At 47.4% G+C, this 27,751-nt stretch overlaps 20 pseudogenes; all 20 read left to right on the forward strand.

The window, feature by feature from the left end:
* The first annotated feature begins 1,308 nt into the window (after positions 1-1,308).
* LOC143800743 (5S ribosomal RNA) lies at positions 1,309-1,427 on the forward strand (annotated as a pseudogene).
* Positions 1,428-3,341: 1,914 nt separating this feature from the next.
* Positions 3,342-3,460, forward strand: LOC143800562 (5S ribosomal RNA; annotated as a pseudogene).
* Positions 3,461-4,812: 1,352 nt separating this feature from the next.
* Positions 4,813-4,931, forward strand: LOC143799005 (5S ribosomal RNA; annotated as a pseudogene).
* A 639-nt stretch (positions 4,932-5,570) lies between these two features.
* On the forward strand, positions 5,571-5,689 carry LOC143798692 (5S ribosomal RNA; annotated as a pseudogene).
* A 2,467-nt stretch (positions 5,690-8,156) lies between these two features.
* Positions 8,157-8,275, forward strand: LOC143799006 (5S ribosomal RNA; annotated as a pseudogene).
* Positions 8,276-8,911: 636 nt separating this feature from the next.
* Positions 8,912-9,030, forward strand: LOC143798522 (5S ribosomal RNA; annotated as a pseudogene).
* Positions 9,031-9,465: 435 nt separating this feature from the next.
* Positions 9,466-9,584, forward strand: LOC143796207 (5S ribosomal RNA; annotated as a pseudogene).
* A 6,576-nt stretch (positions 9,585-16,160) lies between these two features.
* On the forward strand, positions 16,161-16,279 carry LOC143799007 (5S ribosomal RNA; annotated as a pseudogene).
* Positions 16,280-16,356: 77 nt separating this feature from the next.
* On the forward strand, positions 16,357-16,475 carry LOC143800737 (5S ribosomal RNA; annotated as a pseudogene).
* Positions 16,476-17,620: 1,145 nt separating this feature from the next.
* Positions 17,621-17,739, forward strand: LOC143798723 (5S ribosomal RNA; annotated as a pseudogene).
* Positions 17,740-17,816: 77 nt separating this feature from the next.
* LOC143798848 (5S ribosomal RNA) lies at positions 17,817-17,935 on the forward strand (annotated as a pseudogene).
* Positions 17,936-18,375: 440 nt separating this feature from the next.
* On the forward strand, positions 18,376-18,494 carry LOC143798045 (5S ribosomal RNA; annotated as a pseudogene).
* A 1,557-nt stretch (positions 18,495-20,051) lies between these two features.
* Positions 20,052-20,170, forward strand: LOC143800359 (5S ribosomal RNA; annotated as a pseudogene).
* Positions 20,171-21,180: 1,010 nt separating this feature from the next.
* LOC143800362 (5S ribosomal RNA) lies at positions 21,181-21,299 on the forward strand (annotated as a pseudogene).
* An 801-nt stretch (positions 21,300-22,100) lies between these two features.
* On the forward strand, positions 22,101-22,219 carry LOC143800373 (5S ribosomal RNA; annotated as a pseudogene).
* Positions 22,220-22,461: 242 nt separating this feature from the next.
* Positions 22,462-22,580, forward strand: LOC143799009 (5S ribosomal RNA; annotated as a pseudogene).
* Positions 22,581-24,504: 1,924 nt separating this feature from the next.
* Positions 24,505-24,623, forward strand: LOC143796321 (5S ribosomal RNA; annotated as a pseudogene).
* A 614-nt stretch (positions 24,624-25,237) lies between these two features.
* On the forward strand, positions 25,238-25,356 carry LOC143796433 (5S ribosomal RNA; annotated as a pseudogene).
* Positions 25,357-25,971: 615 nt separating this feature from the next.
* On the forward strand, positions 25,972-26,090 carry LOC143796549 (5S ribosomal RNA; annotated as a pseudogene).
* A 1,000-nt stretch (positions 26,091-27,090) lies between these two features.
* LOC143796666 (5S ribosomal RNA) lies at positions 27,091-27,209 on the forward strand (annotated as a pseudogene).
* Positions 27,210-27,751: the final 542 nt, after the last annotated feature.

A 27,751-nucleotide genomic window follows, 5' to 3' on the forward strand; every position in this document is an offset into this window, starting at 1 on the left:
CAGATATCCATTTGGCCTGAATCGTAAAAATGAAATTATGTACCATTACTGCTGAATTTATTCCATTCTTATTCTTTGAATTTATCTTTGTATTAATCCTTGCATTGTTGATTGTTTTGTATGTATATTTATGATATGTCATTTAGTATTTTAACCACACTTGTGTGCAATTTCCGCAGCTGCGGCGAAGTTCATGTGTTCAGGACCTGTGGTAATAATCATGTGACCAGCATTGATCACTGGATTGGTCCTTGAACACTAGATAACAATCATTGCAAATCTCAGAAAATCATGCATTGACTAAGATCGGGTACGATCGAAACGCGTCGCATGTACTCTGTACTTGGACTTTTGCGCTAAGGCAAGGACTGTTTGTACTACACCAATTTTTAATGGAGAAATAAAGCATTTGAATTTTATGGAGCTGGAACGCCTTCCTTACTTCATTATGTATATCCATCTTAGTCCAAGATGATGTTCCGTGCACCTGCCTGGATTGGTGAGCTGGCTGTGGCTTCTGATAGCCTTTTCTTTTTGCACATTCTCATATGTGTCAGCTTGCACCACGTGCGCTAGTGCGAAGACGCACCGCTCCCGTCCTGTTGGCAAACTACTTCCTATGGAGGTACTTAGTAAGCCATGGACGGAAATCTCCATGGATTTCATCACTGATTTGCCTCCCTCAGCTGGGAACACGGTCATTTTGGTGATTGTGGATCAGTTTTCAAAAATGTCGCACTTTGTGTCTTTGCCTTCTTTACCTAACGCTAAAACTCTTGCTCAGGTATTTGTGCGTCAGGCTTCATGGAGTTCCATCTGACATCGTGTCAGATAGGGGTACTCAGTTTGTAGCAAAATTTTGGAAAGCATTTTGCTCACGGCTGGGGATCAAGTTGTCTCATTCGTCTGCGTTTCCTCTTGAAAAGAGCCGCACTGGCGTGAACAATCTGTCATTGGCCACTCTAAGCTGAATGTGCCAGCTCTGGTCAGATCGCAAATGCTAAGCAGCTTGAGGCTGGGCAAATTACTTTTTTTTTTTTTTTTGGTTTTATCAAAGCTTTCCCTTACAATTTTATATCTCTTGAAAAGACCCGCTGTGGTGCTAGTCGTCTGTCAATGGCCACTCTAAGCTGAATGTGCCTGCCCTCGTCAAATCGCAAACGCTAAGCAGCTTGAGGCTGGGCGAGTACCAGCATGGGAGACTGGCTGGGAGTCCCCAGTACCGTTGACTTACTATTTTGTTTTTCTCAAAGCTTTCCCTTACGATTGTTTTCATCTTGAAAAGACTAGCAGTCACAAAATCAATCTGTCAATGGCCACACTAAGCTGAATGTGCCTGCCCTCGTCAGATCGCAAATGCTAAGCAGCTTGAGGCTAGGCAAGTACCAGCATGGGAGACTGGCTGGGATTCCCTGGTACCGTTGACTTTGTTCTTTCGTTTTGATCCAAGCTTTCCCTGACGATTGTATTCCTCTTGAAAAGAGCCGCACTGGTGTGAACAATCTGTCATTGGCCACTCTAAGCTGAATGTGCCAGCTCTGGTCAGATCGCAAATGCTAAGCAGCTTGAGGCTGGGCAAGTTTCTTTTTTTTTTTTTGGTTTTATCAAAGCTTTCCCTTACAATTTTATATCTCTTGAAAAGACCCGCAGTGGTGCTAGTTGTCCGTCAATGGCCACTCTAAGCTGAATGGGCCTTCCCTCGTCAGATCGCAAATGCTAAGCATCTTGAGGCTGGGCAAGTACCAGCATGGGAGACTGGCTGGGAATCCCCGGTACCGTTGACTTGCTCTTTTGTTTTTCTCAAAGCTTTCCCTTACGATTGTTTTCATCTTGAAAAGACTAGCAGACGCAAAAGCATTCTGTCTATGGCCACAATAAGCTGAATGTGCCTGCCCTCATCAGATCGCAAATGCTGAGCAGCTTGAGGCTAGGCAAGTACCAGCATGGGACACTGTCTGGGAATTCCTGGTACCGTTGACTTAGTTTTTTCGTTTTGATCCAAGCTTTCCCTGACGATTGTATTCCTCTTGAAAAGAGCCGCACTGGTGTGAACAATCTGTCATTGGCCACTCTAAGCTGAATGTGCCAGCTCTGGTCAGATCGCAAATGCTAAGCAGCTTGAGGCTGGGCAAGTTTCTTTTTTTTGGGGGGGGGTTTATCAAAGCTTTCCCTTACAATTTTATATCTCTTGAAAAGACCCGCTGTGGTGCTAGTTGTCCGTCAATGGCCACTCTAAGCTGAATGTGCCTGCCCTCGTCAGATCGCAAATGCTTAGCAGCTTGAGGCTGGGCAAGTACCGGCATGGGAGACTGGCTGGGAATCCCCGGTACCGTTGACTTGCTATTTTGTTTTTCTCAAAGCTTTCCCTTACGATTGTTTTCATCTTGAAAAGACTAGCAGACGCGAAAGCAGTCGGTCAATGGCCACATTAAGCTGAATGTGCCTGCCCTCGTCAGATCGCAAATGCTAAGCAGCTTGAGGCTAGGCAAGTACCAGCATGGGAGACTGGCGGTGAATCCCTGGTACCGTTGACTTAGTTTTTTCGTTTTGATCCAAGCTTTCCCTGACGATTGTATTCCTCTTGAAAAGAGCCGCACTGGTGTGAACAATCTGTCATTGGCCACTCTAAGCTGAATATGCCAGCTCTGGTCAGATCGCAAATGCTAAGCAGCTTGAGGCTGGGCAAGTTTCTTTTTTTTTTTTTTTTTGGGGGGGGGGTTTATCAAAGCTTTCCCTTACAATTTTACATCTCTTGAAAAGACCCGCTGTGGTGCTAGTTGTCTGTCAATGTCCACTCTAAGCTGAATGTGCCTGCCCTCATCAGATTGCAAACGCTAAGCAGCTTGAGCCTGGGCAAGTACCGGCATGGGAGACTGGCTGGGAATCCCCGGTACCATTGACTTGCTATTTTGTTTTTCTCAAAGCTTTCACTTACGATTGTTTTCATCTTGAAAAGACTAGCAGACGCGAAAGCAATCGGTCAATGGCCACACTAAGCTGAATGTGCCTGCCCTTGTCAGATCGCAAATGCTAAGCAGCTTGAGGCTAGGCAAGTACCAGCATGGGAGACTGGCTGGGAATCACTGGTACCGTTGACTTGGTTTTTTCGTTTTGATCCAAGCTTTCCCTGACGATTGTATTCCTCTTGAAAAGAGCCGCACTGGTGTGAACAATCTGTCATTGGCCACTCTAAGCTGAATGTGCCAGCTCTGGTCAGATCGCAAATGCTAAGCAGCTTGAGGCTGGGCAAGTTTCTATTTTTTTTTGGGGGGGGGGTTTATCAAAGCTTTCCCTTACAATTTTATATCTCTTGAAAAGACCCGCTGTGGTGCTAGCTGTCCGTCAATGGCCACTCTAAGCTGAATGTGCCTGCCCTCGTCAGATCGCAAACGCTAAGCAGCTTGAGGCTGGGCATGTACCGGCATGGGAGACTGGCTGGGAATCCCCAGTACCGTTGACTTGCTATTTTGTTTTTCTCAAAGCTTTCCCTTACGATTGTTTTCATCTTGAAAAGACTAGCAGACGCGAAAGCTATCGGTCAATGGCCACACAAAGCTGAATGTGCCTGCCCTCGTCAGATCGCAAATGCTAAGCAGCATGAGGCTAGGCAAATACCAGCATGGGAGACTGGCTGGGAATCCCTGGTACCGTTGACTTAGTTTTTTCGTTTTGATCCAAGCTTTCCCTGACGATTGTATTCCTCTTGAAAAGAGCCGCACTGGTGTGAACAATCTGTCATTGGCCACTCTAAGCTGAATGTGCCAGCTCTGGTCAGATCGCAAATGCTAAGCAGCTTGAGGCAGGGCAAGTTTCTTTTTTTTTGGGGGGGGGTTTATCAAAGCTTTCCCTTACAATTTTATATCTCTTGAAAAGACCCGCTGTGGTGCTAGTTGTCCGTCAATGGCCACTCTAAGCTGAATGTGCCGGCCCTCGTCAGATCGCAAACGCAAAGCAGCTTGAGGCTTGGCAAGTACCGGCATGGGAGACTGGCTGGGAATCCCTGGTACCGTTGACTTGGTTTTTTCGTTTTGATCCAAGCTTTCCCTAACGATTGTATTCCTCTTGAAAAGAGCCGCACTGGTGTGAACAATCTGTCATTGGCCACTCTAAGCTGAATGCGCATGCTCTGGTCAAATCGCAAATGCTAAGCAGCTTGAGGCTGGGCAAGTTTCTTTTTTTTGGGGGGGGGTTTATCAAAGCTTTCCCTTACAATTTTATATCTCTTGAAAAGACCCGCTGTGGTGCTAGTTGTCCGTCAATAGCCACTCTAAGCTGAATGTGCCTGCCCTCGTCAGATCGCAAACGCTAAGCAGCTTGAGGCTGGGCAAGTACCGGCATGGGAGACTGGCTGGGAATCCCCAGTACCGTTGACTTGCTATTTTGTTTTTCTCAAAGCTTTCCCTTACGATTGTTTTCATCTTGAAAAGACTAGCAGACGCAAAAGCAATCGGTCAATGGCCACACTAAGCTGAATGTGCCTGCCCTTGTCAGATCGCAAATGCTAAGCAGCCTGAGGCTAGGCAAGTACCAGCATGGGAGACTGGCTGGGAATCCCTGGTACCGTTGACTTGGTTTTTTCGTTTTGATCCAAGATTTCCCTGACGATTGTATTCCTCTTGAAAAGAGCCGCACTAGTGTGAACAATCTGTCATTGGCCACTCTAAGCTGAATGTGCCAGCTCTGGTCAGATCGCAAATGCTAAGCAGCTTGAGGCTGGGCAAGTTTCTGTTTTTTTTTGGGGGGGGGGTTTATCAAAGCTTTCCCTTACAATTTTATATCTCTTGAAAAGACCCGCTGTGGTTCTAGTTGTCCGTCAATGGCCACTCTAAGCTGAATGTGCCTGCCCTCGTCAGATCGCAAACGCTAAGCAGCTTGAGGCTGGGCAAGTACCGGCATGGGAGACTGGCTGGGAATCCCCGGTACCGTTGACTTGCTATTTTGTTTTTCTCAAAGCTTTCCCTTACGATTGTTTTCATCTTGAAAAGACTAGCAGACGCGAAAGCAATCGGTCAATGGCCACACAAAGCTGAATGTGCCTGCCCTCGTCAGAACGCAAATGCTAAGCAGCTTGAGGCTAGGCAAGTACCAGCATGGGAGACAGGCTGGGAATCCCTGGTACCGTTGACTTAATTTTTTCGTTTTGATCCAAGCTTTCCCTGACGATTGTATTCCTCTTGAAAAGAGCCGCACTGGTGTGAACAATCTGTCATTGGCCACTCTAAGCTGAATGTGGCAGCTCTGGTCAGATCGCAAATGCTGAGCAGCTTGAGGCTGGGCAAGTTTCTATTTTTTTTTTCTTTTGGGGGGGGTTTATCAAAGCTTTCCCTTACAATTTTATATCTCTTGAAATGACCCGCTGTGGTGCAAGTTGTCCGTCAATGGCCGCTCTAAGCTGAATGTGCCTTCCCTCGTCAGATCGCAAACGCTAAGCAGCTTGAGGCTGGGCAAGTACCGGCATGGGAGACTGGCTGGGAATCCCCAGTACCGTTGACTTGCTATTTTGTTTTTCTCAAAGCTTTCCCTTACGATTGTTTTCATCTTGAAAAGACTAGCAGACGAGAAAGTAATCGGTCAATGGCCACATTAAGCTGAATGTGCCTGCCCTCGTCAGATCGCAAATGCTAAGCAGCTTGAGGCTAGGCAAGTACCAGCATGGGAGACTGGCTGGGAATCCCTGGTACCGTTGACTTAATTTTTTCGTTTTGATCCAAGCTTTCCCTGACGATTGCATTCCTCTTGAAAAGAGCCGCACTGATGTGAACAATCTGTCATTGGCCACTCTAAGCTGAATGTGCCAGCTCTGGTCAGATCGCAAATGCTAAGCAGCTTGAGGCTGGGCAAGTTTCTTTTTTTTTTTTGGGGGGGGGGGTTTATCAAAGCTTTCCCTTACAATTTTATATCTCTTGAAAAGACCCGCTGTGGTGCTAGTTGTCCGTCAATGGCCACTCTAAGCTGAATGTGCCTGCCCACATCAGATTGCAAACGCTAAGCAGCTTGAGCCTGGGCATGTACCGGCATGGGAGACTGGCTGGGAATCCCCGGTACCATTGACTTGCTATTTTGTTTTTCTCAAAGCTTTCCATTACGATTGTTTTCATCTTGAAAAGACTAGCAGACGCAAAAGCAATCGGTCAATGGCCACATTAAGCTGAATGTGCCTGCCCTCGTCAGATTGCAAATGCTAAGCAGCTTGAGGCTAGGCAAGTACCAGCATGGGAGACTGGCTGGGAATCCCTGGTACCGTTGACTTAGTTTTTTCGTTTTGATCCAAGCTTTCCCTGACGATTGTATTCCTCTTGAAAAGAGCCGCACTGGTGCGAACAATCTGTCATTGGCCACTCTAAGCTGAATGTGGCGGCTCTGGTCAGATCGCAAATGCTAAACAGCTTGAGGCTGGGCAAGTTTCTTTTTTTTTTTTTGGGGGGGGGGGTTTATCAAAGCTTTCCCTTACAATTTTATATCTCTTGAAAAGACCCGCTGGGGTGCTAGTTGTCCGTCAATGGCCACTCTAAGCTGAATGTGCCTGCCCTCATCAGATTGCAAACGCTAAGCAGCTTGAGCCTGGGCAAGTACCGGCATGGGAGACTGGCTGGGAATCCCCGGTACCATTGACTTGCTATTTTGTTTTTCTCAAAGCTTTCCCTTACGATTGTTTTCATCTTGAAAAGACTAGCAGACGCGAAAGCAATCGGTCAATGGCCACACTAAGCTGAATGTGCCTGCCCTTGTCAGATCGCAAATGCTAAGCAGCCTGAGGCTAGGCAAGTACCAGCATGGGAGACTGGCTGGGAATCCCTGGTACCGTTGACTTGGTTTTTTCGTTTTGATCCAAGCTTTCCCTGACGATTGTATTCCTCTTGAAAAGAGCCGCACTGGTGTGAACAATCTGTCATTGGCCACTCTAAGCTGAATGTGCCAGCTCTGGTCAGATCGCAAATGCTAAGCAGCTTGAGGCTGGGCAAGTTTCTATTTTTTTTTGGGGGGGGGGTTTATCAAAGCTTTCCCTTACAATTTTATATCTCTTGAAAAGACCCGCTGTGGTGCTAGTTGTCCGTCAATGGCCACTCTAAGCTGAATGTGCCTGCCCTCGTCAGATCGCAAACGCTAAGCAGATTGAGGCTGGGCAAATACCGGCATGGGAGACTGGCTGGGAATCCCCGGTACCGTTGACTTGCTATTTTGTTTTTCTCAAAGCTTTCCCTTACGATTGTTTTCATCTTGAAAAGACTAGCAGACGCGAAAGCAATCGGTCAATGGCCACACGAAGCTGAATGTGCCTGCCCTCGTCAGATTGCAAATGCTAAGCAGCTTGAGGCTAGGCAAGTACCAGCATGGGAGACTGGCTGGGAATCCCTGGTACCGTTGACTTAATTTTTTCGTTTTGATCCAAGCTTTCCCTGACGATTGTATTCCTCTTGAAAAGAGCCGCACTGGTGTGAACACTCTGTCATTGGCCACTCTAAGCTGAGTGTGCCAGCTCTTGTCAAATCGCAAATGCTAAGCAGCTTGAGGCTGGGCAAGTTTCTATTTTTTTTGGGGGGGGGTTTATCAAAGCTTTCCCTTACAATTTTATATCTGTTGAAAAGACCCGCTGTGGTGCTAGTTGTCTGTCAATGGCCACTCTAAGCTGAATGTGCCTTCCCTCGTCAGATCGCAAACGCTAAGCAGCTTGAGGCTGGGCAAGTACCGGCATGGGAGACTGGCTGGGAATCCCCGGTACCGTTGACTTGCTTTTTTGTTTTTCTCAAAGCTTTCCCTTACGATTGTTTTCATCTTGAAAAGACTAGCAGACGCGAAAGCAATCGGTCAATGGCCACACTAAGCTGAATGTGCCTGCCCTCGTCAGATAGCAAATGCTAAGTAGCTTGAGGCTAGGCAAGTACCAGCAGGGGATCACTGGTACCGTTGATTTGGTTTTTTCGTTTTGATCCAAGCTTTCCCTGACGATTGTATTCCTCTTGAAAAGAGCCGCACTGGTGTGAACAATCTGTAATTGGACACTCTAAGCTGAATGTCCCAGCTCTGGTCAGATCGCAAATGCTAAGCAGCTTGAGGCTGGGCAAGTTTCTTTTTTTTTTTTGGGGGGGGGGGTTTATCAAAGCTTTCCCTTACAATTTTATATCTCTTGAAAAGACCCGCTGTGGTGCTAGTTGTCCGTCAATGGCCACTCTAAGCTGAATGTGCCTGCCCTCGTCAGATCGCAAACGCTAAGCAGCTTGAGGCTGGGCAAGTACCGGCATGGGAGACTGGCTGGGAATCCCCGGTACCGTTGACTTACTATTTTGTTTTTCTCAAAGCTTTCCCTTACGATTGTTTTCATCTTGAAAAGACTAGCAGACGCGAAAGCAGTCGGTCAATGGCCACACTAAGCTGAATGTGCCTGCCCTTGTCAGATTGCAAATGCTAAGCAGCTTGAGGCTAGGCAAGTACCAGCATGGGAGACTGGCTGGGAATCCCTGGTACCGTTGACTTGGTTTTTTCGTTTTGATCCAAGCTTTCCCTGACGATTGTATTCCTCTTGAAAAGACCCGCACTGGTGTGAGCAATCTGTCATTGGCCACTCTAAGCTGAATGTGCCAGCTCTGGTCAGATCGCAAATGCTAAGCAGCTTGAGGCTGGGCAAGTTTCTTTTTTTTTTGGGGGGGGGGGGTTTATCAAAGCTTTCATTTACAATTTTATATCTCTTGAAAAGACCCGCTGTGGTGCTAGTTGTCCGTCAATGGCTACTCTAAGCTGAATTTGCCTGCCCTCGTCAGATAGCAAACGCTAAGCAGCTTGAGGCTGGGCAAGTACTGGCATGGGAGACTGGCTGGGAATCCCCGGTACCGTTGACTTGCTATTTTGTTTTTCTCAAAGCTTTCCCTTACAATTGTTTTCATCTTGAAAAGACTAGCAGACGCGAAAGCAATCGGTCAATGGCCACACTAAGCTGAATGTGCCTGCCCTCATCAGATCGCAAATGCTAAGCAGCTTGAGGCTAGGCAAGTACCAGCATGGGAGACTGGCTGGGAATCCCTGGTACCGTTAACTTATTTTTTTCGTTTTGATCCAAGCTTTCCCTGACGATTGTATTCCTCTTGAAAAGAGCCGCACTGGTGTGAACAATCTGTCATTGGCCACTCTAAGCTGAATGTGCCAGCTCTGGTCAGATCGCAAATGCTAAGCAGCTTGAGGCTGGGCAAGTTTCTTTTTTTGGGGGGGGGGTTTATCAAAGCTTTCCCTTACAATTTTATATCTCTTAAAAAGACCCGCTGTGGTGCTAGTTGTCCGTCAATGGCCACCCTAAGCTGAATGTGCCTGCCCTCGTCAGATCACAAACGCTAAGCAGCTTGAGGCTGGGCACGTACAGGCATGGGGGACTGGCTGGGAATCCACGGTACCGTTGACTTGCTATTTTGTTTTACTCAAAGCTTTCCCTTACGATTGTTTTCATCTTGAAAAGGCTAGCAGACGCAAAAGCAATTGGTCAATGGCCACACTAAGCTGAATGTGCCTGCCCTCGTCAGATCGCAAATGCTAAGCAGCTTGAGGCTAGGCAAGTACCAGCATGGGAGACTGGCTGGGAATCCCTGGTACCGTTGACTTGGTTTTTTCGTTTTGATCCAAGCTTTCCCTGACGATTGTATTCCTCTTGAAAAGAGCCGCACTGGTGTGAAAAATCTGTCATTGGCCACTCTAAGCTGAATGTGCCAGCTCTGGTCAGATCGCAAATGCTAAGCAGCTTGAGGCTGGGCAAGTTTTTTTTTTTTTTTTTTTGGGGGGGGGGTTTATCAAATCTTTCCCTTACAATTTTATATCTCGTGAAAAGACCCGCTGTGGTGCTAGTTGTCCATCAATGGCCACTCTCAGCTGAATGTGCCTGCCCTCGTCAGATCGCAAACGCTAAGCAGCTTGAGGCTGGGCAAGTACCGGCATGGGAGACAGGCTGGGAATCCCCGGTACCGTTGACTTGCTATTTTGTTTTTCTCAAAGCTTTCTCTTACGATTTTTTTCATCTTGAAAAGACTAGCAGACGCGAAAGCGATCGGTCAATGGCCACACTAAGCTGAATGTCCCTGCCCTCGTCAGATCGCATAATGCTAAGCAGCTTGAGGCTAGGCAAGTACCAGCATGGGAGACTGGCTGGGAATCCCTGGTACCATTGACTGTTGTGTATTTGCTTTTTGCTCCCTCTAGTGGTTACTAGTTTTTTGACTCTGGTTTTTCTGTCATTCCTTTTATCCGCACCTGGGTCGTTAGTTAGGGGTGTTGCTATATAAGCTCCCTGGACCTTCAGTTCAATGCCTGGCAACGTAGTTATCAGAGCTAGTCTGCTGTGCTCTTGTCTACTGATCCTGGTTCCAGTTATGTCAGCTAAGTCTGCCTTTTGCTTTTTGCTATTTGTTTTGGTTTTGTATTTTTGTCCAGCTTGTTCCAAATCTATATCCTGACCTTTGCTGGAAGCTCTAGGGGGGCTGGTGTTCTCCCCCCGGACCGTTAGACGGTTCGGGGGTTCTTGAATTTCCAGTGTGGATTTTGATAGGGTTTTTGTTGACCATATAAGTTACCTTTCTTTATTCTGCTATCAGTAAGCGGGCCTCTCTGTGCTAAACCTGGTTCATTTCTGTGTTTGTCATTTCCTCTTACCTAACCGTCATTATTTGTGGGGGGCTTCTATCCAGCTTTGGGGTCCCCTTCTCTGGAGGCAAGAAAGGTCTTTGTTTTCCTCTACTAGGGGTAGCTAGATTCTCCGGCTGGCGCGTGTCATCTAGAATCAACGTAGGAATGATCCCCGGCTACTTCTAGTGTTGGCGTTAGGAGTAGATATATGGTCAACCCAGTTACCACTGCCCTATGAGCTGGATTTTTGTACTCTGCAGACTTCCACGTTCCTCTGAGACCCTCGCCATTGGGGTCATAACAGTTTGCCAGGCCAGTATTAAATGTTTAATGCATTGCAGAAGAGGGATTATAAGAAAGAAGATTCTGAGTTTTTTTTTTTTTTTTTTTTCTTCTTCCCCTTTACCTCAGAGTGGCTATGCTTGCTGCAGACATGAATGTCCAGACCTTGATTACAAGTGTGGACCAGCTGGCTACTCGTGTGCAGGGCATACAAGACTATGTTATCAGAAATCCTAGGTCAGAACCTAAAATACCGATTCCTGAACTGTTTTCCGGAGACAGGTTTAAGTTTAGGAATTTCGTGAATAATTGTAAATTGTTTTTGTCCCTGAGACCCTGTTCATCTGGAGATTCTGCTCAGCAAGTAAAAATTGTTATTTCATTCTTACGGGGCGACCCTCAGGATTGGGCTTTTTCGCTGGCGCTAGGAGATCCGGCATTGGCTGATCTTGATGCGTTTTTTCTGGCGCTCGGTTTACTTTATGAGGAACCCAATCTTGAGATTCAGGCAGAAAAGGCCTTGCTGGCTATGTCTTAGGGGCAGGACGAGGCTGAAGTGTATTGCCAAAAATTTCGGAAATGGTCCGTGCTGACACATTGGAACGAGTGTGCACTGGCCGCTAATTTTAGAAATGGCCTTTCTGAAGCCATTAAGAATGTTATGGTGGGTTTTCCCATTCCCACAGGTCTGAATGATACTATGGCACTGGCTATTCAAATTGACCGGCGGTTGCGGGAGCGCAAAACCGCAAATTCCCTCATGGTGTTGTCTGAACAGACACCTAATTCGGTGCAATGTGATAGAAAAACTGCAAATTCCCTCATGGTGTTGTCTGAACAGACACCTGATTTAATGCAATGTGATAGAATCCTGACTAGAAATGAGCGGAAAATTCATAGACGCCGGAATGGCTTGTGCTACTACTGTGGTGATTCTACACATGTTATCTCAGCATGCTCTAAACGTATAGCTAAGGTTGTTAGTCCTGTCACCGTTGGTAATTTGCAACCTAAATTTATTCTGTCTGTAACTTTGATTTGCTCACTGTCATCTTATCCTGTCATGGCGTTTGTAGATTCAGGTGCTGCCCTGAGTCTCATGGATCTCTCATTTGCTAAGCGCTGTGGTTTTACTCTTGAACCATTAGAAAATCCTATTCCTCTTAGGGGTATTGATGCTACACCATTGGCAGCTAATAAACCGCAGTATTGGACACAGGTTACCATGTGCATGACTCCTGAACACCGCGAGGTGATACGTTTCCTGGTTTTACATAAAATGCATGATTTGGTTGTTTTAGGGCTGCCATGGTTACAGACTCATAATCCAGTCCTGGACTGGAAGGCTATGTCAGTCTCAAGTTGGGGCTGTCGTGGTATTCATGGGGATTCCCTGCCTGTGTCTATTGCTTCTTCTACGCCTTCGGAAGTTCCGGAGTATTTGTCTGATTATCAGGATGTCTTCAGTGAGTCTGAGTCCAGTGCACTGCCTCCTCATAGGGACTGTGACTGTGCTATAGATTTGATCCCAGGCAGTAAATTTCCTAAGGGAAGACTGTTTAATCTGTCGGTACCTGAACATACCGCTATGCGTTCATATATCAAGGAGTCTCTGGAGAAAGGACATATTCGTCCGTCTTCTTCTCCTCTTGGTGCGGGATTCTTTTTTGTGGCAAAAAAGGACGGATCTTTGAGACCTTGTATTGATTATCGGCTTTTAAATAAGATCACTGTCAAATTTCAGTATCCTTTGCCGCTGCTGTCTGACTTGTTTGCCCGGATTAAGGGTGCCAAGTGGTTCACCAAGATAGACCTTCGTGGTGCGTACAACCTTGTGCGCATTAAGCAAGGTGATGAATGGAAAACCGCATTCAATACGCCCGAAGGTCATTTTGAGTACTTGGTGATGCCTTTTGGGCTCTCCAATGCGCCTTCAGTTTTTCAGTCCTTTATGCATGACATTTTCCGGAAGTATCTGGATAAATTTTTGATTGTTTATCTGGATGATATTTTGGTTTTTTCTGATAATTGGGATTCACATGTGGAGCAGGTCAGGTTGGTCTTTAAAATTTTGCGTGAAAATTCTTTGTTTGTCAAGGGCTCAAAGTGTCTCTTTGGTGTACAGAAGGTTCCCTTTTTGGGGTTCATTTTTTCCCCTTCTGCTGTGGAGATGGACCCAGTCAAGGTCCGAGCTATTCTTGATTGGACTCAGCCCTCGTCAGTTAAGAGTCTTCAGAAGTTCTTGGGCTTCGCTAACTTCTACCGTCGTTTTATCGCTAATTTTTCTAGCATTGTGAAACCTTTGACGGATATGACCAAGAAGGGCTCCGATGTAGCTAACTGGGCTCCTGCTGCCGTGGAGGCTTTCCAGGAGTTGAAACGCCGGTTTACTTCGGCGCCTGTTTTGTGCCAGCCTGACGTCTCACTTCCCTTTCAGGTTGAGGTGGATGCTTCGGAGATTGGGGCAGGGGCCGTTTTGTCGCAGAGAGGCCCTGGTTGCTCTGTTATGAAACCTTGTGCCTTTTTCTCTAGGAAGTTTTCGCCTGCCGAGCGAAATTATGATGTGGGCAATCGGGAGTTGTTGGCCATGAAATGGGCATTTGAGGAGTGGCGTCATTGGCTCGAGGGTGCTAAGCATCGTGTGGTGGTCTTGACTGATCACAAAAATCTGATGTATCTCGAGTCTGCTAAATGCCTTAATCCGAGACAGGCCCGCTGGTCATTGTTTTTCTCCCGCTTTGATTTTGTTGTCTCGTATTTACCAGGTTCAAAGAATGTGAAGGCCGATGCTCTTTCTAGGAGCTTTGTGCCTGATGCTCCTGGAGTCGCTGATCCTGTTGGTATTCTTAAAGATGGAGTTATCTTGTCAGCTATTTCTCCGGATCTGCGACGTGTGTTGCAGAGATTTCAGGCTGATAGGCCTGAGTCTTGTCCACCTGACAGACTGTTTGTCCCGGATAAGTGGACCAGCAGAGTCATTTCCGAGGTTCATTCCTCGGTGTTGGCAGGTCACCCGGAAATTTTTGGCACCAGAGATCTGGTGGCCAGGTCCTTTTGGTGGCCTTCCTTGTCAAGGGATGTGCGGTCATTTGTGCAGTCCTGTGGGACTTGTGCTCGAGCTAAGCCTTGCTGTTCTCGTGCCAGCGGTTTGCTCTTGCCCTTGCCTGTCCCGAAGAGACCTTGGACACATATCTCCATGGATTTCATTTCTGATCTTCCGCTATCTCAGGGCATGTCCGTTATCTGGGTGATATGTGATCGCTTCTCCAAGATGGTCCATTTGGTTCCTTTGCCTAAGCTGCCTTCCTCTTCCGATCTGGTTCCTGTGTTTTTCCAGAACGTGGTTCGTTTGCACGGCATCCCTGAGAATATTGTGTCAGACAGAGGATCCCAGTTCGTTTCCAGGTTCTGGCGATCCTTTTGTAGTAGGATGGGCATTGATTTGTCGTTTTCGTCTGCTTTCCATCCTCAGACTAATGGACAGACGGAGCGAACCAATCAGACTTTGGAGGCTTATTTGAGGTGTTTTGTCTCTGCTGATCAGGACGATTGGGTGACATTCTTGCCGTTGGCTGAGTTTGCCCTTAATAATCGGGCTAGTTCCGCCACCTTGGTTTCGCCTTTTTTCTGCAACTCTGGTTTCCATCCTCGCTTTTCTTCGGGTCATGTGGAGCCTTCTGACTGTCCTGGGGTGGATTCTGTGGTGGATAGGTTGCAGCAGATCTGGAATCATGTGGTGGACAACTTGAAGTTGTCACAGGAGAAGGCTCAGCGCTTTGCCAACCGCCGCCGCGGTGTGGGTCCCCGACTACGCGTTGGGGATTTGGTATGGCTTTCTTCCCGCTTTGTTCCTATGAAGGTCTCCTCTCCCAAATTTAAACCTCGTTTTATTGGGCCTTACAAGATATTGGAAATCCTTAATCCTGTATCTTTTCGTCTGGATCTTCCTGTGTCGTTTGCTATTCACAATGTATTTCATAGGTCCTTGTTGCGGCGGTACATTGTGCCTGTAGTTCCTTCTGCTGAGCCTCCTGCTCCGGTGTTGGTTGAGGGCGAGTTGGAGTACGTGGTGGAGAAGATCTTGGATTCTCGCCTCTCCAGGCGGAGGCTTCAGTACCTGGTCAAGTGGAAGGGCTATGGTCAGGAGGATAATTCCTGGGTGGTCGCCTCTGATGTTCATGCGGCCGATTTAGTTCGTGCCTTTCATGCCGCTCATCCTGATCGCCCTGGTGGTCGTGGTGAGGGTTCGGTGACCCCTCACTAAGGGGGGGGTACTGTTGTGTATTTGCTTTTTGCTCCCTCTAGTGGTTACTAGTTTTTTGACTCTGGTTTTTCTGTCATTCCTTTTATCCGCACCTGGGTCGTTAGTTAGGGGTGTTGCTATATAAGCTCCCTGGACCTTCAGTTCAATGCCTGGCAACATAGTTATCAGAGCTAGTCTGCTGTGCTCTTGTCTACTGATCCTGGTTCCAGTTATATCAGCTAAGTCTGCCTTTTGCTTTTTGCTATTTGTTTTGGTTTTGTATTTTTGTCCAGCTTGTTCCAAATCTATATCCTGACCTTTGCTGGAAGCTCTAGGGGGGCTGGTGTTCTCCCACCGGACCGTTAGACGGTTCGGGGGTTCTTGAATTTCCAGTGTGGATTTTGATAGGGTTTTTGTTGACCATATAAGTTACCTTTCTTTATTCTGCTATCAGTAAGCGGGCCTCTCTGTGCTAAACCTGGTTCATTTCTGTGTTTGTCATTTCCTCTTACCTAACCGTCATTATTTGTGGGGGGCTTCTATCCAGCTTTGGGGTCCCCTTCTCTGGAGGCAAGAAAGGTCTTTGTTTTCCTCTACTAGGGGTAGCTAGATTCTCCGGCTGGCGCGTGTCATCTAGAATCAACGTAGGAATGATCCCCGGCTACTTCTAGTGTTGGCGTTAGGAGTAGATATATGGTCAACCCAGTTACCACTGCCCTATGAGCTGGATTTTTGTACTCTGCAGACTTCCACGTTCCTCTGAGACCCTCGCCATTGGGGTCATAACAGTTGACTTGGTTTTTTCGTTTTGATCCAAGCTTTCCCTGACGATTGTATTCCTCTTGAAAAGAGCCGCACTGGTGTGAAAAATCTGTTATTGGCCACTCTAAGCTGAATGTGCCAGCTTTGGTCAGATCGCAAATGCTAAGCAGCTTGAGGCTGGGCAAGTTTCTTTTTTTTTTGGGGGGGGTTTTATCAAAGCTTTCCCTTACAATGTTATTTCTCTTGAAAAGACCCGCTGTGGTGCTAGTTGTCCGTCAATGGCCACTCTAAGCTGAATGTGCCTGCCCTCGTCAGATCGCAAACGCTAAGCAGCTTGAGGCTGGGCAAGTACCGGCATGGGAGACTGGCTGGGAATCCCCGGTACCGTTGACTTGCTATTATGTATTTCTCAAAGCTTTCCCTTACGATTGTTTTCATCTTGAAAAGACTAGCAGACGCAAAAGCAATCTGTCAATGGCCACACTAAGCTGAATGTGCCTACCCTCGTCAGATCGCAAATGCTAAGCAGCTTGAGGCTAGGCAAGTACCAGCATGGGAGACTGTCTGGGAATCCCTTGTACCGTTGACTTTGTTTTTTCATTTTGTTCCAAGCTTTCCCTGACGATTGTATTCCTCTTGAAAAGAGCCGCACTGGTGTGAACAATCTGTCATTGGCCACTCTAAGCTGAATGTGCCAGCTCTGGTCAGATCGCAAATGCTAAGCAGCTTGAGGCTGGGCAAGTTTCTTTTTTTTTTGGGGGGGGGGGTTTATCAAAGCTTTCCCTTACAATTTTAAATCTCTTGAAAAGACCCGCTGTGTTGCTAGTTGTCCAACAAATGCCACTCTAAGCTGAATGTGCCTGCCCTCGTCAGATCGCAAACGCTAAGCAGCTTGAGGCTGGGCAAGTACCGGCATGGGAGACTGGCTGGGAATCCCGGGTACCGTTGACTTGCTATTTTGTTTTTCTCAAAGCTTTCCCTTACGATTGTTTTCATCTTGAAAAGACTAGCAGACGCAAAAGCAATTGGTCAATGGCCACACTAAGCTGAATGTGCCTGCCCTCGTCAGATCGCATTAATGCTAAGCAGCTTGAGGCTAGGCAAGTACCAGCATGGGAGACTGGCTGGGAATCCCTGGTACCGTTGACTTGTTTTTTTCGTTTTGATCCAAGCTTTCCCTGACGATTGTATTCCTCTTGAAAAGAGCCGCACTGGTGTGAACAATCTGTCATTGGCCACTCTAAGCTGAATGTGCCAGCTCTGGTCAGATTGCAAATGCAAAGCAGCTTGAGGCTGGGCAAGTTTCTTTTTTTTTTTTTTTTTGGGGGGGGGGTTTATCAAAGCTTTCCCTTACAATTTTATATCTCTTGAAAAGACCCGCTGTGGTGCTAGTTGTCCGTCAATGGCCACTCTAAGCTGAATGTGCCTTCTCTCGTCAGATTGCAAACGCTAAGCAGCTTGAGGCTGGCTGGGAATCCCTGGTACCGTTGACTTGGTTTTTTCGTTTTGATCCAAGCTTTCCCTGACGATTGTATTCCTCTTGAAAAGAGCCTCACTGGTGTGAACAATCTGTCATTGGCCACTCTAAGCTGAATGTGCCAGTTCTGGTCAGATCGCAAATGCTAAGCAGCTTGAGGCTGGGCAAGTTTCTTTTTTTTGGGGGGGGTGTTTTATCAAAGCTTTCCCTTACAATTTTATATCTCTTGAAAAGACCCGCTGTGGTGCTAGTTGTCCGTCAATGGCCACTCTAAGCTGAATGTTCCTGCCCTCGTCAGATCGCAAACGCTAAGCAGCTTGAGGCTGGGCAAGTACCGGCATGGGAGACTGGCTGGGAATCCCTGGTACCGTTGACTTGCTATTTTGTTTTTCTCAAAGCTTTCCCTTACGATTGTTTTCATCTTGAAAAGACTAGCAGACGTGAAAGCAATCGGTCAATGGCCACACTAAGCTGAATGTGTCTGCCCTCGTCAGTTCGCAAATGCTAAGCAGCTTGAGGCTAGGCAAGTACCAGCATGGGAGACTGGCTGGGAATACCTGGTACCGTTGACTTGGTTTTTTCGTTTTGATCCAAGCTTTCCCTGACGATTGTATTCCTCTTGAAAAGAGCCGCAATGGTGTGAACAATCTGTCATTGGCCACTCTAAGCTGAATGTGCCAGCTCTGGTCAGATCGCAAATGCTAAGCAGCTTGAGGCTGGGCAAGTTTCTTTTTTTTTGGGGGGGGGGAGTTTTATCAAAGCATTCCCTTACAATTTTATATCTCTTGAAAAGACCCGCTGTGGTGCTAGTTGTCCGTCAATGGCCACTCTAAGCTGAATGTGCCTGTCCTCCTCAGATCGCAAACGCTAAGCAGCTTGAGGCTGGGCAAGTACCGGCATGGGAGACTGGCTGGGAATCCCCGTTACCGTTGACTTGCTATTTTGTTTTTCTCAAAGCTTTCCCTTACGATTGTTTTCATCTTGAAAAGACTAGCAGACGCGAAAGCAATCGGTCAATGGCCACACTAAGCTGAATGTGCCTGCCCTCGTCGGATCGCAAATGCTAAGCAGCTTGAGGCTAGGGAAGTACCAGCATGGGAGACTGCCTGGGAATCCCTGGTACCGTTGACTTGGTTTTTTCGTTTTGATCCAAGCTTTCCCTGACGATTGTATTCCTCTTGAAAAGAGCCGCACTGGTGTGAACACTCTGTCATTGGCCAGTCTAAGCTGAATGTGCCAGCTCTGGTCAGATCGCAAATGCTAAGCAGCTTGAGGCTGGGCAAGTTTTTTTTTTTGGGGGGGGGGTTTATCAAAGCATTCCCTTACAATTTTATATCTCTTGAAAAGACCCGCTGTGGTGCAAGTTGTCCGTCAATGGCCACTCTAAGCTGAATGTGCCTGCCCTCGTCAGATCGCGAAACGCTAAGCAGCTTGAGTTTGGGCAAGTACCGCATGGGAGACTGGCTGGGAATACCCGGTACCGTTGACTTGCTATTTTGTTTTTCTCAAAGCTTTCCCTTACGATTGTTTTCATCTTGAAAAGACTAGCAGACGCGAAAGCAATCGGTCAATGGCCACACTAAGCTGAATGTGCCTGCCCTCGTCAGATTGCAAATGCTAAGCAGCTTGAGGCTAGGCAAGTACCAGCATTGGAGACTGGCTGGGAATCCCTGGTACCGTTGACTTGTTTTTTTCGTTTTGATCCAAGCTTTCCCTGACGATTGTATTCCTCTTGAAAAGAGCCGCACTGGTATGAACAATCTGTCATTGGCCACTCTAAGCTGAATGTGCCAGCTCTGGTCAGATCGCAAATGCTAAGCAGCTTGAGGCTGGGCAAGTTTCTTTTTTTTTGGGGGGGGGGGTTTATCAAAGCTTTCCCTTACAATTTTATATCTCTTGAAAAGACCCGCTGTGGTGCTAGTTGTCCGTCAATGGCCACTCTAAGCTGAATGTGCCTGCCCTCATCACATCGCAAACGCTAAGCAGCTTGAGGCTGGGCAAGTACCGGCATGGGAGACTGGCTGGGAATCCCCGGTACCGTTGACTTGCTATTTTGTTTTTCTCAAAGCTTTCCCTTACGATTGTTTTCATCTTGAAAAGACTAGCAGACGCGAAAGCAATCGGTCAATGGTCAATGGCCACACTAAGCTGAATGTGCCTGCCCTCGTCAGATCGCAAATGCTAAGCAGCTTGAGGCTAGGCAAGTACCAGCATGGGAGACTGGCTGGCAATCCCAGGTACCGTTGACTTGGTTTTTTCGTTTTGATCCAAGCTTTCCCTGACGATTGTATTCCTCTTGAAAAGAGCCGCACTGGTGTGAACAATCTGTCATTGGCCACTCTAAGCTGAATGTGCCAGCTCTGGTTAGATCGCAAATGCTAAGCAGCTTGAGGCTGGGCAAGATTCTTTTTTTTTTGGGGGGGGGGGTTTATCAAAGCTTTCCCTTACAATTTTATATCTCTTGAAAAGACCCGCTGTGGTGCTAGTTGTCTGTCAATGGCAACTCTAAGCTGAATGTGCCTGCCCTTGTCAGATCGCAAACGCTAAGCAGCTTGAGGCTGGGCAAGTACCGGCATGGGAGACTGGCTGGGAATCCCCGGTACCGTTGATTTGCTATTTTGTTTTTCTCAAAGCTTTCCCTTACGATTGTTTTCATCTTGAAAAGACTAGCAGACGCGAAAGCAATCGGTCAATGGCCACACTAAGCTGAATGTGCCTGCCCTCGTCAGATCGCAAATGCTAAGCAGCTTGAGGCTAGGCAAGTACCAGCATGGGAGACTGGCTGGAAATCCCTGGTACCGTTGACTTAGTTTTTTCGTTTTGATCCAAGCTTTCCCTGACGATTGTATTCCTCTTGAAAAGAGCCGCACTGGTGTGAACAATCTGTCATTGGCCACTCTAAGCTGAATGTGCCAGCTCTGGTCAGATCGCAAATGCTAAGCAGCTTGAGGCTGGGCAAGTTTCTTTTTTTTGGGGTGGGGGGGGGTTTATCAAAGCTTTCCCTTACAATTTTATATCTCTTGAAAAGACCCGCTGTGGTGCTAGTTGTCCGTCAATGGCCACTCTAAGCTGAATGTGCCTGCCCTCGTCAGATCGCAAACGCTAAGCAGCTTGAGGCTGGGCAAGTACCGGCATGGGAGACTGGCTGGGAATCACCGGTACCATTGACTTGCTATTTTGTTTTTCTCAAAGCTTTCCCTTACGAATGTTTTCATCTTGAAAAGACTAGCAGACGCGAAAGCAATTTGTCAATGGCCACACTAAGCTGAATGTGCCTGCCCTCGCCAGATCACAAATGCTAAGCAGCTTGAGGCTAGGCAAGTACCAGCATGGGAGACTGGCTGGGAATCCCTGGTACCATTGACTTATTTTGATCCAAGCTTTCCCTGACGATTGTATTCCTCTTGAAAAGAGCCGCACTGGTGTGAACAATCTGTCATTGGCCACTCTAAGCTGAATGTGCCAGCTCTGGACAGGTTGCAAATGCTAAGCAGCTTGAGGCTGGGCAAGTTTCTTTTTTTTTGGGGGGGGGGTTTATCAAAGCTTTCCCTTACAATTTTATATCTCTTGAAAAGACCCGCTGTGGTGCTAGTTGTCCATCAATGGCCACTCAAAGCTGAATGTGCCGGCCACTCTAAGCTGAATGTGCCTGCGCTTGTCAGATCGCAAACGCTAAGCAGCTTGAGGCTGGGCAAGTACCGGCATGGGAGGCTGGCTGCGAATACCCGGTACCGTTGACTTGCTATTTTGTTTTTCTCAAAGCTTTCCCTTATGATTGTTTTCATCTTGAAAAGACTAGCAGACGCGAAAGCAATTGGTTAATGGCCACACTAAGCTGAATGTGCCTGCCCTCCTCAGATCGCAAATGCTAAGCAGCTTGAGGCTAGGCAAGTACCAGCATGGGAGACTGGCTGGGAATCCCTGGTACCGTTGACTAGGTTTTTTCGTTTTGATCCAAGCTTTCCCTGACGATTGTATTCCTCTTGAAAAGAGCCGCACTGGTGTGAACAATCTGTCATTGGCCACTCTAAGCTGAATGTGCTAGCTGTGGTCAGATCGCAAATGCTAAGCAGCTTGAGGCTGGGCAAGTTTCTTTTTTTTGGGGGGGGGGGGGTTTAATCAAAGCTTTCCCTTACAATTTTATATCTCTTGAAAAGACCTGCTGTGGTGCTAGTTGTCCATCAATGGCCACTCTAAGCTGAATGTGCCTGCCTTCGTCAGATCGCAAACGCTAAGCAGCTTGAGGCTAGGCAAGTACCAGCATGGGAGACTGGCTGGGAATCCCTGGTACCGTAGACTTAGTTTTTTCATTTTGATCCAAGCTTTCCCTGACGATTGTATTCCTCTTGAAAAGAGCCACACTGGTGTGAACAATCTGTCATTGGCCACTCTAAGCTGAATGTGCCAGCTCTGGTCAGATCGCAAATGCTAAGCAGCTTGAGGCTGGGCAAGTTTCTTTTTTTTTTGGGGGGGGGTTTAATTAAAGCTTTCCCTTACAATTTTATATCTCTTGAAAAGACCTGCTGTGGTGCTAGTTGTCCGTCAATGGCCACTCTAAGCTGAATGTGCCTGCCCTCGCCAGATCGCAAACGCTAAGCAGCTTGAGGCTGGGCAAGTACCGGCATGGGAGACTGGCTGGGAATCCCCGGTACCGTTGACTTGCTATTTTGTTTTTCTCAAAGCTTTCCCTTACGATTGTTTTCATCTTGAAAAGACTAGCAGACGCGAAAGCAATTGGTCAATGGCCACACTAAGCTGAATGTGCCGGCCCTCGTCAGATCGCAAATGCTAAGCAGCTTGAGGCTAGGCAAGTACCAGCATGGGAGACTGGCTGGGAATCCCTGGTACCGTTGACTTGGTTTTTTCGTTTTGATCCAAGCTTTCCCTGACGATTGTATTCCTCTTGAAAAGAGCCGCACTGGTGTGAACAATCTGTCATTGGCCACTCTAAGCTGAATGTGCCAGCTCTGGTCAGATCGCAAATGCTAAGCAGCTTGAGGCTGGGCAAGTTTCTATTTTTTTTGGGGGGGGGTTTTATCAAAGCTTTCCCTTACAATTTTATATCTCTTGAAAAGACCCGCTGTGGTGCTAGTTGTCCGTCAATGGCCACTCTAAGCTGAATGTGCCTGCCCTCGTCAGATCGCAAACGCTAAGCAGCTTGAGGCTGGGCAAGTACCGGCATGGGAGACTGGCTGGGAATCCCCGGTACCGTTGACTTGCTATTTTGTTAATCTCAAAGCTTTCCCTTACGATTGTTTTCATCTTGAAAACACTAGCAGACGCCAAAGCAACTGGTCAATGGCCACACTAAGCTGAATGTGCCGGCCCTCGTCAGATCGCAAATGCTAAGCAGCTTGAGGCTAGGCAAGTACCAGCATGGGATACTGGCTGGGAATCCCTGGTACCGTTGACTTGGTTATTTCGTTTTGATCCAAGCTTTCCCTGACGATTGTATTCCTCTTGAAAAGAGCCGCACTGGTGTGAACAATCTGTCATTGGCCACTCTAAGCTGAATGTGCCAGCTCTGGTCAGATCGCAAATGCTAAGCAGCTTGAGGCTGGGCAAGTTTCTATTTTTTTGGGGGGGGGGTTTATCAAAGCTTTCCCTTACAATTTTATATCTCTTGAAAAGACCCGCTGTGGTGCTAGTTGTCCGTCAATGGCCACTCTAAGCTGAATGTGCCTGCCCTCGTCAGATTGTAAACGCTAAGCAGCTTGAGGCTGGGCAAGTTTTTTTTTTTTTTTTTGGGGGGGGGGTTTATCAAAGCTTTCCCTTACAATTTTATATCTCTTGAAAAGACCCGCTGTGGTGCTAGTTGTCCGTCAATGGCCACTCTAAGCTGAATGTGCCTGCCCTCGTCAGATTGTAAACGCTAAGCAGCTTGAGGCTGGGCAAGTACCGGCATGGGAGACTGGCTGGGAATCCCCGGTACCGTTGACTCGCTATTTTGTTTTTCTCAAAGCTTTCCCTTACGATTGTTTTCATCTTGAAAAGACTAGCAGACGTGAAAGCAATCGGTCAATGGCCACACTAAGCTGAATGTGCCTGCCCTCGTCAGATCGAAAATGCTAAGCAGCTTGAGGCTAGGCAAGTACCAGCATTGGAGACTGGCTAGGAATCCCTGGTACCGTTGACTCGTTTTTTTCGTTTTGATCCAAGCTTTCCCTGACGATTGTATTCCTCCTGAAAAGAGCCGCACTGGTGTGAACAATCTGTCATTGGCCACTCTAAGCTGAATGTGCCAGCTCTGGTCAGATCGCAAATGCTAAGCAGCTTGAGGCTGGGCAAGTTTCTTTTTTTTTTTTTGGGGGGGGGGGGGGTTAATCAAAGCTTTCCCTTACAATTTTATATCTCTTGAAAAGATCCGCTGTGGTGCTAGCTGTCTGTCAATGGCCACTCTAAGCTGAATGTTCCTGCCCTCGTCACATTGCAAACGCTAAGCAGCTTGAGGCTGGGCAAGTACCGGCATGGGAGACTGGCTGGGAATCCCCATTACCGTTGACTTGCGATTTTGTTTTTCTCAAAGCTTTCCCTTACGATTGTTTTCATCTTGAAAAGACTAGCAGACGTGAAAGCAATCGGTCAATGGCCACACTAAGCTGAATGTGCCTGCCCTCGTCAGATCGAAAATGCTAAGCAGCTTGAGGCTAGGCAAGTACCAGCATGGGAGACTGGCTGGGAATCCCTGGTACCGTTGACTTGGTTTTTTCGTTTTGATCCAAGCTTTCCCTGACGATTGTATTCCTCTTGAAAAGAGCCGCACTGGTGTGAACAATCTGTCATTGGCCACTCTAAGCTGAATGTGCCAGCTCTGGTCAGATCGCAAATGCTAAGCAGCTTGAGGCTGGGCAAGTTCCTTTTTTTTTGGGGGGGGGGGGGTTTAATCAAAGCGTTCCCTTACAATTTTATATCTCTTGAAAAGACCCGCTGTGGTGCTAGTTGTCCGTCAATGGCCACTCTAAGCTGAATGTGCCTTCCCTCGTCAGATCGCAAACGCTAAGCAGCTTGAGGCTGGGCAAGTACCGGCATGGGAGACTGGCTGGGAATCCCCGGTACCATTGACTTGCTATTTTGTTTTTCTCAAAGCTTTCCCTTACGATTGTTTTCATCTTGAAAAGACTAGCAGACGCGAAAGCAATCGGTCAATGGCCACACTAAGCTGAATGTGCCTGCCCTCGTCAGATCGCAAATGCTAAGCAGCTTGAGGCTAGGCAAGTACCAGCATGGGAGACTGGCTGGGAATCCCTGGTACCGTTGACTTGGTTTTTTCGTTTTGATCCAAGCTTTCCCTGACGATTGTATTCCTCTTGAAAAGAGCCGCACTGGTGTGAACAATCTGTCATTGGCCACTCTAAGCTGAATGTGCAAGCTCTGGTCAGATCGCAAATGCTAAGCAGCTTGAGGCTGGGCAAGTTTCTTTTTTTTTTTGGGGGGGGGTTTCAAAGCTTTCCCTTACAATTTTATATCTCTTGAAAAGACCCGCTGTGGTGCTAGTTGTCCATCAATGGCCACTCTAAGCTGAATGTGCCTGCCCTCGTCAGATCGCAAACGCTAAGCAGCTTGAGGCTGGGCAAGTACCGGTATGGGAGACTGGCTACGAATCCCCGGTACCGTTGACTTGCTATTTTGTTTTTCTCAAAGCTTTCCCTTACGATTGTTTTCATCTTGAAAAGACTAGCAGATGCGAAAGCAATCGGTCAATGGCCACACTAAGCTGAATGTGCCTGCCCTCATCAGATTGAGGCTAGGCAAATACCAGCATGGGAGACTGGCTGGGAATCCCTGGTACCATTGACTTGCTATTTTGTTTTTCTCAAAGCTTTCCCTTACGATTGTTTTCATCTTGAAAAGACTAGCAGACGCAAAAGCAATTGGTCAATGGCCACACTAAGCTGAATGTGCCTGCCCTCGTCAGATCGCAAATGCTAAGCAGCTTGAGGCTAGGCAAGTACCAGCATGGGAGACTGGCTGGGAATCCCTGGTACCGTTGACTTGGTTTTTTCGTTTTGATCCAAGCTTTCCCTGACGATTGTATTCCTCTTGAAAAGAGCCGCACTAGTGTGAACAATCTGTCATTGGCCACTCTAAGCTGAATGTGCCAGCTCTGGTCAGATCGCAAATACTAAGCAGCTTGAGGCTGGGCAAGTTTCTTTTTTTGGGGGGGGGGGGTTTATCTAAGCTTTCCCTTACAATTTTATATCTCTTGAAAAGACCCGCTGTGGTGCTAGTTGTCCATCGATGGCCACTCTAAGCTGAATGTGCCTGCCCTCGTTAGATTGTAAACGCTAAGCAGCTTGAGGCTGGGCAAGTACCGGCATGGGAGACTGGCTGGGAATCCCCGGTACCGTTGACTCGCTATTTTGTTTTTCTCAAAGCTTTCCCTTACGATTGTTTTCATCTTGAAAAGACTAGCAGACTTGAAAGCAATCGGTCAATGGCCACACTAAGCTGAATGTGCCTGCCCTCATCAGATTGAGGCTAGGCAAATACCAGCATGGGAGACTGGCTGGGAATCCCTGGTACCATTGACTTGCTATTTTGTTTTTCTCAAAGCTTTCCCTTACGATTGTTTTCATCTTGAAAAGACTAGCAGACGCAAAAGCAAATGGTCAATGGCCACACTAAGCTGAATGTGCCTGCCCTCGTCAGATCGCAAATGCTAAGCAGCTTGAGGCTAGGCAAGTACCAGCATGGGAGACTGGCTGGGAATCCCTGGTACCGTTGACTTGGTTTTTTCGTTTTGATCCAAGCTTTCCCTGACGATTGTATTCCTCTTGAAAAGAGCCGCACTAGTGTGAACAATCTGTCATTGGCCACTCTAAGCTGAATGTGCCAGCTCTGGTCAGATCGCAAATACTAAGCAGCTTGAGGTTGGGCAAGTTTCTTTTTTTTGGGGGGGGGGTTTATCTAAGCTTTCCCTTACAATTTTATATCTCTTGAAAAGACCCGCTGTGGTGCTAGTTGTCCATCGATGGCCACTCTAAGCTGAATGTGCCTGCCCTCGTCAGATTGTAAACGCTAAGCAGCTTGAGGCTGGGCAAGTACCGGCATGGGAGACTGGCTGGGAATCCCCGGTACCGTTGACTCGCTATTTTGTTTTTCTCAAAGCTTTCCCTTACGATTGTTTTCATCTTGAAAAGACTAGCAGACTTGAAAGCAATCGGTCAATGGCCACACTAAACTGAATGTGCCTGCCCTCGTCAGATCGAAAACGCTAAGCAGCTTGAGGCTAGGCAAGTACCAGCATTGGAGACTGGCTAGGAATCCCTGGTACCGTTGACTCGTTTTTTTCGTTTTGATCCAAGCTTTCCCTGACGATTGTATTCCTCTTGAAAAGAGCCGCACTGGTGTGAACAATCTGTCATTGGCCACTCTAAGCTGAATGTGCCAGCTCTGGTCAGATCGCAAATGCTAAGCAGCTTGAGGCTGGGCAAGTTTTTTTTTTTTTTTTTTGGGGGGGGGGGGTTTAATCAAAGCTTTCCCTTACAATTTTATACCTCTTGAAAAGATCCGCTGTGGTGCTAGCTGTCCGTCAATGGCCACTCTAAGCTGAATGTTCCTGCCCTCGTCACATCGCAAACGCTAAGCAGCTTGAGGCTGGGCAAGTACCGGCATGGGAGACTGGCTGGGAATCCCCGGTACCGTTGACTTGCTATTTTGTTTTTCTCAAAGCTTTCCCTTATGATTGTTTTCATCTTGAAAAGACTAGCAGACGCGAAAACAATAGGTCAATGGCCACACTAAGCTGAATGTGCCTGCCCTCGTCAGATCGCAAATGCTAAGCAGCTTGAGGCTAGGCAAGTACCAGCATGGGAGACTGGCTGGGAATCCCTGGTACCGTTGACTTGGTTTTTTCGTTTTGATCCAAGCTTTCCCTGACGATTGTATTCCTCTTGAAAAGAGCCGCACTGGTGTGAGCAATCTGTCATTGGCCACTCTAAGCTGAATGTGCCAACTCTGGTCAGATCGCAAATGCTAAGCAGCTTGAGGCTGGGCAAGTTTTTTTTTTTTTTTTTGGGGGGGGGGTTTATCAAAGCTTTCCCTTACAATTTTATATCTCTTGAAAAGACCCGCTGTGGTGCTAGTTGTCCGTCAATGGCCACTCTAAGCTGAATGTGCCTGCCCTCGTCAGATCGCAAACGCTAAGCAGCCTGAGGCTGGGCAAGTACCGGCATGGGAGACTGGCTGGGAATCCCCGGTACCATTGACTTGCTATTTTGTTTTTCTCAAAGCTTTCCCTTACGATTGTTTTCATCTTGAAAAGACTAGCAGACGCAAAACCAATCAGTCAGTGGCCACACTAAGCTGAATGTGCCTGCCCTCGTCAGATCGCAAATGCTAAGCAGCTTGAGGCTAGGCAAGTTCCAGCATGGGAGACTGGCTGGGAA

This window comes from Ranitomeya variabilis, chromosome 1, assembly GCF_051348905.1.
Source record: "Ranitomeya variabilis isolate aRanVar5 chromosome 1, aRanVar5.hap1, whole genome shotgun sequence".
Taxonomy (NCBI): domain Eukaryota; kingdom Metazoa; phylum Chordata; class Amphibia; order Anura; family Dendrobatidae; genus Ranitomeya; species Ranitomeya variabilis.